The sequence below is a fragment of the Numida meleagris genome, chromosome 1 (genome assembly GCF_002078875.1).
Source record: "Numida meleagris isolate 19003 breed g44 Domestic line chromosome 1, NumMel1.0, whole genome shotgun sequence".
NCBI lineage: Eukaryota > Metazoa > Chordata > Aves > Galliformes > Numididae > Numida > Numida meleagris.
Window position 1 is genome coordinate 177,603,774 of NC_034409.1, and position 10,527 is coordinate 177,614,300.

A 10,527-nucleotide genomic window follows, 5' to 3' on the forward strand; every position below is an offset into this window, starting at 1 on the left:
AGACCTTGAAATAGTTGGTGGCCAAGGCTTACACATTCCTTAACCTGTTTGCCTGTCCTGGCACACATGCTGATATACCTGTGGCATTCCAGGACTCTGTAGCAGGTCTGTATGAAGCCACGGATGGATGGATGAAGCTGAAGAACTCAGCCCCACTCTAGGTTGCCCTACTGGCTTCCAGCAGCTGAGTGCAGCTGGCATTGCCTGTGGCCAGCTGAGGGTTCAATGACTCCAGGGATGGAGATGCCATTATCTGTCAGGGCAACATGACACAGAGAGTCTCTTACTACAGTCTGACCAATCTCGCAGACCATGTGTTGGGAATGAGCACAAAAGAAATTTCTCACTCATATGAGAGCATATTGCCTGGGCAAATACCAAGCACACATTCTAGGGAACACTGCAGTCCAAACATTCTGGTTTACTCATCACACCATATGCTCTCCACTCCAAATCTCAAAACAGAAACTTTTTTATGTGCAGGATGAGAAGGCAGAGGGGATAGATCTGACCCTTCTACTGTATTGTTCCTGCTTTTGGAAATGGAAATATCTTCTCTTTAGCTGTTCTAAGCAGCTCCTGTCACCCTCTTTTTGCTAAGCCACAGGATATGTGTGGCCTCTAGCCCTTAGAAGACCCATGAAAAGTATTTGCACTTGCTTCCACTTCCCTAGACCTATTAAAAGCCCTTTTTCCCTGAGGAGAGAGGCCCACTCTGCGTCTGAATTTCTTCTCTTTGCCTCCTGTTCTTTCCAAGGGCATAAAACAACTACTTTCCTTTAGATGGAGGCTTGAGAGGTAGTGGACAGAGATGGTAATGAACATTTATTGGTTAAGCAACATACTTCTAATATTAATATCCTTGGGTAACAAGCATACTCCTATTGCTATGTCGCCAGAATGTATTTCTGTTGGTTTTTTTTGTTTGTATGCTTTTTTTTTTTTTTTCCTCTGTTAAACAACTATTTAAGAATATCACCTAGGGATCTACTCCACCTTTCCTCACCTGGGTTAGGAGGAGAGATTCTGAAGAGTAGAAGATAGAACTGAGATTAAGTCGAAAGAAAAGGAAAGAGAAAAGAAAAAAAAATGAAAGAAAAATGGTAGAAAAATGGAAGAAAAAAGAAGAAAATAGAAAATAATAGAAAGGAAATTCTGAACTTTCTCTGTTAGTACATCCATCTTCAAGAAGAGAGTAGAATATTTTCAGTAGTGTCTCTGGTTAGTCTTCTGCAGGACCACAGATACAAACTCATCCATATTTTTCCCCTTCAACACCTGTGCACACTGAAGAAAAGTGGAGACGATCCCTTCTGGCTTTGAATGGGGACTGCACTGAAAAGATAGTGTCTGGACCTCCTTGCATCTTTGGAACAAAACTTTTTTTGGACAGCATGCCCTCCATGGCATCCACAGCAATGGTTTTAGACAAGGATTTTGAGCTTCCTAGCTTCCCAGCCAGAAAGAGTGGAACTCATAAGCCCAAGTATACTACTAATATGAAGATATTTTTCCCTCAGAACATTGCTCTCGGCAGTTGACTGAAGAACTGATTGATTATCAAGAAATGTCTCTTGGCAAAACTCAATCTCTTGCTGCAATAAGGATGCAGGACAGAAAAACATTTTGTGATTTCTTCCAGATAATCTCTGTGGCTCTGCAGGGAGCACACAAAGCTCCCACTGGATGGACTGAAGACTTTAGCACATCACTGAATGTTGGTATCTCTTCCTTTTTGCACTTCTTCGTATCAATATGAGGAAATCGGAGACCCCTGAACAACAGGGGCTGTCCCACAAGGAACTTTGAGATGTGTGCTCAGGCCTGGAATTTTGGCTCAGAATAGCATGAAACTACCACTTTGTAGGTGTCAAAGGCTTTGATAACATAAGAATTATGACTTTTAGCATTGCAAAAGGTAATAAAGTAGTCAGGGACTCTAGAGGACTGCAGCAAGTGGAATTAGTGGGTCTCCAGTAGTTTGGCAGCTTCGTACACTTCTTCCTTAACAGTGCACATCAGGACCTTATCATATGTCGGAGGATGTGCTGTTTAGGTGTATTTGTAAACAGACAGTGAGTAGAGTAACATTTCCTCTCCCTTACACATGAGGAGAGAAGGTTTCCTGCTGTCAAGATCTGGTTAAATTCTCTTGATACATGTGGTTTTAGGAACTGCTAATTGCTTCAGTGTTTCACCGAAAATATCCAAGCTGGTGATGCATTTGTCTGACACTAGGCCAGTGAATTCCTTACAGTAAGTGTTCCAGAGCAGATTCACCTTGTCACAGACAGATGGCAAACTCTCAAAGGAGGTGGCCAGTTTGTCATCTGCAAAGGTGCTAAATGTATCAGCATCTCTACTCTTGTTTGTAAACTTCCTTGAGTTCTTCAGAAAGGCTTATCACTGTTCATCACGTAGTATGCTCATATTTTCAACTTCTTCCTTGTCATCACCTTGTTCAAAAGCAAAATTCATGAGCTTTTTCTCTGTAATGTCAGAGTTTGGAAGGTAGCTTTGCAGGGCTGCCTTTGCCATTGATACATCATACTCAGATTCAGCCAGGCTTTTGATGAGCTGGAGAAAACAAATTACATAGTTATGATAGGTTACAGACTCTTTATCTCCTGCTGTTAACAGAGTGGAGATATGAGAGCATGATCCAAGGTATTTCTAATATCTTCCTCTTTAACGTCATGCTTTATCACAAAAAACATTAAAATTCAGTGGTTCTATTACACTGTTGTAGACGTTGGCCAGTCACCTACATAAATAGAAGAGCAGATGAGCAGTGAACAGGTTGAGATGATAGTACATATTCCTTTGAGTCTCCAGGTATTTCTTCCACTCTGACAGGCAGTGCTACATTGCTTGGCAAAGGTTGTCCAACTCCTCCAGGACTGATCTTGTGCTCCAAATAAAGATGCCAGCAATTCCAAACTTCATATAAGCTTTTACTCTGGATTGGGGATTGCAGAGAAGCTGCAAGAATAACTTTCCAATCATTTGAACTTCTTCCAGGATCTTTAATTTGCCAAAGATAAAATTGGGAAATGGATTATAATGTGGTCTCAGCAGATACTTCTCACATTACATTCTGTTCTATTAAAATCTGTTAAAGCAAAAATTGATTTGGCACCATTTCTCTTAGGATTCTTAGATTCTTCTTAGGATAATTTCCTTGGCCAAGGATTCCTGGCCCTAGAAGTGCTTGTGTTCCTGGAAGACTTCAACTACCCTTCAAAGGTATTTCCACATTAATTTTCCAAATTTCCATGTTAACTAACACATACATACTGTGCAAAGGAGGCCCACAGAGGAAGCTCCTTTTTCTCAGTTCTCCATTCTCCACTTCAGGCTGGGATCCCCAGCTGGCCAGGCCATTATAACCACATAGCCTGGATTAAAAAACAAACAAATAAAACAAAACACAGCAAACAAACAAAAAACAACCCCACAACAACAACAACAACAAAACACAACAAAACCAAAACCCTAAAGCAAACAGCACGGTCAGTATGAGAGACATCATCTATGTAGACAAAAACTGGAGCAACCTGCAAAAAATAATAACCGATAACAGGAGGGATACAATGCCACAAGATGCCAAAGGATGTACAAAACCATCTCGCTTGTCTTCAGTAGAGCAACTCAGAGATCTGCACACAAGTGCCTAAAGCTACTTGAGACACCTGGAATATCTGGGACATTTGTGCAGGGTGTCATGGTTTTGTGATTTTCAGTTATTGGTATTCCACATCATAACATCATGTAGTGAATGTACCTGGTTCTCAGAAGAGAAGGACTACTACATTCCCCAGGGTACTTTGCTCCTCTGTTACCATTTCCGGCCAGAGGGAAAAGATAAAAACTTGCAGATCACGAGACCTTGTCCCTTTTTCTGCCTGTCTCTCGTCCTGGCAGCACCTTGCTCCTCAGCCATCTTATCGTCGGTAGTAGAGTAAGGCCTACCTTGATTTTGGGACATTCTCTCTCTCTGTATTGAATTTATCAGCTTAAATTGTAATTATATTGTATTATAGTGTGTTATTTTGCATTCCGATATCTTATTTAGTAAATTAGTTTGTTTCTCCTCAGATTGTTGCCACTGTTCTTTGCTCCCAGGGCCATCTCCTTACCCTTTTTCCCTTTTCCCGGGGCATGGGCCCATGGGTCCCCCGTCCCATTCGTCACGGAACCAGGCCAAACGCCCGTAAACCGTTGACACAGGGATAAGATAGACAAGACTTGTGTATTACTGTTGCACATAGATAGCATCTGTGGACAATTGTGTCCCACAGAGAAATGAGTCATTATATGTAAGTTCAGAAGGCTACAGAACCCCAAACACCTGGAGAGGTGCATGAATGTGAGGATGTGAACCTCAAACCAGTTCTTAAGAAAAACAGGACTTGTGTCTGTCCTTCTATGTGATTCCTGGCAGAGAGGACAAATCTGCACTGGTTATGGTAGCCAGTGGCAGAAACACAGATAGGAAGCATTGTAGTGAAGGGAAAAGTCTTGAATGGACCTTATTTTGCCTCTGTCTTCACATAATTCTTCAATAAAGAAAATGACCCAATGAGGTAGGTCCCCTGCAAAACTTGAGGGCCCACTCAGGGTGCGCAGCCATCCTGGGCTTCCCTGGTATGGGTGACACATTTGGGTCCGATCTCCCGCCTTGCAGCCCACGTACCCTTGTGATCCCAATGACCCCACTGTAGTCTCAGACCCACAGGCCCTTCTGTGGCCCCAGGGATTGTTATCCCACAGATATTCCTCTGGCCTGCACATAACGCTCTGTGCTCTAGGGGTCCTCGTGGCATCTCGGCCCTTCTCCGCAGCAGTTCTCTGGATCTGGTTGTCCTCCATATACCCAGAGGGCAGCTAGGCACTGGCACAGGCTGGAAGTGTTCAAGGCCAGGCAGAATGGGGCTCTGGGCAGCCTGAGCTGGTGGGTGGCAGCCCTGCCTATGGCAGGGAGGATGGAAATGGATAATCTCAGATGAGCAAAAATAAGAATTATTATTTTTTTTTTCCAGAAAAGCAATAACATAGGGAAACCAGATGAAAATAAATCTGCGTCTTTTAATCTTATCTCCCTTGTTTAACCATGTCTGTCTCTGTAGAAATCAGTCTATTATCACATTGTATTTGGTTGTATAAAGTTATAACTCCACGAATTCAGAGAATTCATCTTTGCCTCCCACTAAAAAGATAGAAGATACATTGTTTGCTCTGGACCTTGCCTCCTCATTCTTAGCCCATGCCCAGTCCTTACAGAACAAGGTATCCTTCCTTCTTTCTTCACTGACACAGAATGCAATAAAATAAACAATGACCATACCTGAGAAATAGTGAGCAAATAAATATGAGGCATTCATAACTTCAATAGAGCATAATGGTGGCTGGACTCTGTCTGTCAAGGAGGAGCATCCTGTTTGTAGAAAGTGTGTTTGGTGCAAGAGGAAGGAATGAAGGATCAACTGTAGGAATGTCATCTCAGATTATGTGGGGGAGGCTGACATTTCAGTGAGCAAGGAGAGACTGGCAAATATGGCCAAGAGGTCTGTAGCTCATGAATTAGCACTGAATATGCGATGTTTCATCTCCAATGAACTTCATTTCCCATGGTAGGGTGGCCATTGCCCAACCCTGTGTCCACAGACAGTGAAAGCCATGTGCAGGACCAGATCCTGAGACACGCTTGGTTCCAGGATTCACAAATGCTTCTGGCAGAAAAGACACAGCTTCTGATACCTTCTGTGAAATCAGATCTGCTCTATGTGCCAACCAAACTCACAGAAAAGGCTTCTCTAGGCTCTTCAGGAAAAACACAGAGGAGCTGCCAGTCTGCCACTGAAAACAACTTACAAGAAGCAGATTTGAAAAGCTGCCAGTACTGAGTTTTATCTGCATTTTCTACTGTATACAGCTGCAAAGGAGAGAAAGGAAGAACTCTGAGCTTGAAGCACAAGTGCATTGTAATGTTCTCTTTCAGCATGTCTGTGTTACTGCATGGAAGCTCTTGCTTGATTTACATTCTAGGGTTTCTGTTTTATAAAGCTTGTATTTTAAGTCTCATTCTTTTATTGTTGTTTTAGTCTATTTTTTTCTTTTTTTAAAGGCAACCAACAATCTCATTAAAAGAAGATGCTGGAAAAGTAAGATTCCCCTGTAGAGTTTTCAGTGTTTGAAGCCTACAATCCTGCTGAGAACCCCAGAAATAATCATTACAATACATCATTTTAAACAAGGTCTTTGCATCAGGGGATTCTGCAAACAGAGCAGCAAATATTACAGAGCATAATCTGCCTGTTTCTTTATCACAAAACAAAGATAAAGCCTGGTTCTGGAGTATAAAGTACACTCTCTAGGAGATAATTGTCTCTGTTAACTTTAAATTGACATTTGCCTTACCACATTAATGCTATTTCACCACTGTACCAAAATTTAAGAAGAGGAAAGATCCAACTTATCAATTTAAAACCAATATCACTATTCCTAATAGCAATATAGCGTGACCACAGAAGCTGTCATTTTTATTTACTCAAGTCATTCCTGCCTGAGAAATTCTTTTGTTTGTAAGTGGCAAAGGTCAGCTAAGAAGAGGTCTTCTGCAGGGTTTTCAAGTAGCAAAGTTATTTAGTTTGGGTGAAGTAAGTACTTAAGAAAACTGGAGCCCTTTAAACGAAAAGAAATTAGGTAGTTTCATATCGTATCTTCTGATCTTTTTGGGAGCTTCCTCTGCCTCTTACCAGCAAAAGCAATGCCCTTAGGAATTATTTGTGTGGCAAAAGATACAGATTAGCTGACTGAAATAGCACAGCTTCTTGAAATGGGGTCTTGATCGGTGTCAGACCTTAGAAGATTTTAGCTCTGTAGAAGTGCAAGGTGAAGAAAACAGATGCTTGAGAAGCTAGCATCATTTGATATAAATGAATGAATTGTGGATAGGATGACATATGCAGCAGGTAGTCCCTTACCAAGAGGGTATGAAGTGATTTTGCTTGCTAAAAAAAAAAATCCGTCCTGAAGACATGGAATTTCTGTAAAGCTACAATGCTTGAGCTTACTTCTGAGGATCAGTTTTGGATAGGAACCAAGGGCAAGCTTCAAGTTGTGAAGTCATAGCACTGTAAGCACAAAGCACTGAAGCTGGTTTGATGTATGTGACAGGCATAGCTAACCTATACTACTTAGAAACCGTAGTGCAGAAAGCAAAACTGTATCAGGAAAGGCTTGAAAAATAAATGTGTAAAAGGGAAACTGTGTGTATATATGTAGAAAGTACAGATATGTATCAATATGTGTCTAAGTTTTCTCCTCAGCTTGCCACTGCTCTCAGCATCTTATTTGCTATGACGTGTTATGAACTGGAGTGTCGGGATAGATCATGAGCTGAAGTTGGTCTTCAGGATATGTTTTATCACTGGATGGAAATGAACTGCTTTTATTTAGTGAGGAAGAGTCATGAACTCATGTTTGTGCTGCACAGACACTGGGCCTTCCTATGGACAGTTTTAGAAAGACTGATAGGACAGAAATAATGAAAAACCTTGTTTTAACTTCTCTGAAGTTTGCCCTCTGTTCTATTGGACAGTCCAGCTCATTCCATGCATGCCACAAACATCTTCCTGCTTATTAAGCTCCTTTCAAGTACTGGAAGGCTGTGATGAGGTCTACCTAAACAAGCTAAACAAGCCCAAATCCCTCAACCTTTCTTCGCAGGAAGGGTGTTCCAGCCCTCTGATAATCTCCGTGGCCCTCCTCTGGGCCTGTTAGAGATACTATTGAGGGAGGATCTTGTCCCAGATCCCCAGATGCCTTGATGTTCCTTTCTTTTTTTCTTTATTTTTTTCCCCTGAGATGGTTGAGTTTGTTCTTTTTTTTCCCCTGAGTTTCTTTTCCTATTGTATTTGATCACTTCTTATTTCAGAGAATCCTCATCCTGTTGCATCTGCTGAGGAGTGAATGCTCCAGTGCAGTGATGCTGCCCAATGCCCATACCAAAGCTTCAGCAAACCTAGAAATTTGCATGAGATGTACAAACCCCCTAACCTGGAGACTATTTTAATCATGGTGCTGCTTTCAAAATCATTGTACAAAACTATTAGGAGAAAGAAAGAATCATTAGCAATGAATAATCACATTCTTAGGAAGCTGGAAAAAAAGCCAACCCCACAATTCTAAAATGTTTTGTAAGGCACAACAATGTGTTTTATGTAAAAGGAAACCCTGCAATGGCAATACTGTGATTAAAATGCCATGAGAAAGCCTTAATAAGCATCAGAGATATCGTAGATGTATCTTGCTTTAATGACTGCAGATTAATTTTCATATGGAGCTCACGCAGAATTTTATTTTGACAAATGGGCAATTCTGCCCCAGGCCATCAGACACTGTACTCCCGGTGCTGCACAAATGGATGCGCGCTAAACAATGACAGGATCTGACTCAAAAAGCCAACAGCAAACCAGAGCAATTGTGGCTGCTTGCTTTGCTAATTAGTCCAGGGGCTTCAGCTGCAGGAGGAATCAACAGTTTGCAATTGCCCCACAGCATAACTGCACCAACAGCTGTGTGAGAGCTATGGGGTAGGCACAGAGGAAGCGTTTTAATTTGCGAGTTTCCTGCATCCTTTGCACACGATTTAAGGATGGACCTAAACCTGCCTGCAACTGATCCCTGGCATCTCCCCTTGAGAGATGTACCCCGCAGCTGTGCATCCATTTGTGCACACTGGGGTACCTCTCGAGTAGCTCAAACAGAAAGACTTTGTGCACTGGTTCCGAAAGACCCCACATGGGCTGTGCTATGCAATATTCACAGCTTTCTCTAAAGTTTATTTAACTGTTAGTGTTTTCTGTCTTAATTCTTCACATCTATCTTGCTTTACAACACTACCTAAAGTTTTGAGAATTATTCAGAATAAAATCAACAAAATCCATGTGCCACTTTTGAGGATTTGTCTAATAAATTGTGGGTGCAACTTGCTTGCACTCTATGGAGGCCCACGGGCTATGCTTGGAGCACAGCCATGCAGATTTTTCTTCCTTAGAAAAACCATACACAAATCTCCAGCCTAATTTTGCAACTCTTTGTTGAAATATTTAGTCCTGTGAATATCAACAGAAGATTTTCTGTTTTCCTACCATGCAACTATAATAAGCAATAACCTTTTAATGTTATTTTCAATGGGCAAAGTTCAAATCATCGTTCTGCTCTCCCAAGCATTTCAGCAAAGGTTATTGTCTTACTGCTGCACACTCCCCTGGCTGCATCTCAACCCTAATCCTTCATTCTTAAGAAAGAGAAATAAGCTCTTAACTCCTTCATGTATCTGAAGTCTTTGTTTAATCGTTAAGAATATCAGAGGAACAATGAAACTCTTTTTCCTCCCTAATCTAAACTGAATTATTTTATCATTGCACTTACCATAGACCAATGTGCCTCTTTCTTTCCTTAGGGCAGAGAGGTGTAGTCTCTTTCTGAGGGCAAAACACAATGATGTCTTTTCAAAGAGCAGGTCACTTTGAGGGCACATGGGCTATGTTTGTGTTACAGTATTTGCACATGTTTTCATTTTGTCTTTGGGACTTACAGCACAGTTAATATTCCTCCATTGTTTCTGTTAAGGACTTGCTCACCTCAGTATGTCACACTAAAATAAGAGATCTGACTGTTGCAATGTGTTGCGCTTTCTGTATGACACACGTATGCATAACTTTCACAGAGATTCCACCAGCCATTAAGTCTCTCACTGGACAGTAGCACTTTTGCCATGACAAGGTGGGTGACACAACAGGCTACCTCCCATGGTGACCTTCCTCTGAGTCCCATGAGATGCTTCTGATGGTAGGCTTTGCATCCAAGTTCCACTAGACCTCTCCAAAAAACTGCTATGTGTTAAATAACGGTGAATCCCCATTAGCAGTTTTCAGTTAGTGGTTTCAGATTGGGAGGTAGAACATTTTGTTAGTCCAAAAACTCAGGGAGTTTTTCTTCAGGGATGCATTAGGCTGCAAAGTGCCAGATAGTGCTGCTTCTCTCCTTCATGTTACCAAGAAAAAGAATGTTGGCTGACAAGCAACTGCAAACTACTAATCAGTTAGCAGGAACTAAGACTTTCTAAAGACCAAGGCTTTCCTCACTCAAAAGCTTCAGAAGTTTTGTGCAGGCACCTTCTTCAACCAACATCAGCACTTCAGTGAGCATCACTCTTCAGTCTATGTACTGTCACATCCAAGTAAGTTAAGATCCACTTTGCTACAAGCAACCGCTGCAGACCACCTCACACTTGTTTTGTGCCTGTGAGATCTGATTGCCTGAATTCATTTCATCTGTCTCTGTGAAGGTTATTTGCTACTCACTGCAAGTTATCTTCAAGTGTGCTGCAGGCTTACCCCTGTAATTTTCTGTTAATTACTTCTTTACTTTTGTAATGTTGCTAATAAAGAGAATAGGACAATCCATTTTAGTTATGTAAATAAAAGCCAGATGTCTGGACGTATTTACTCTTACTAT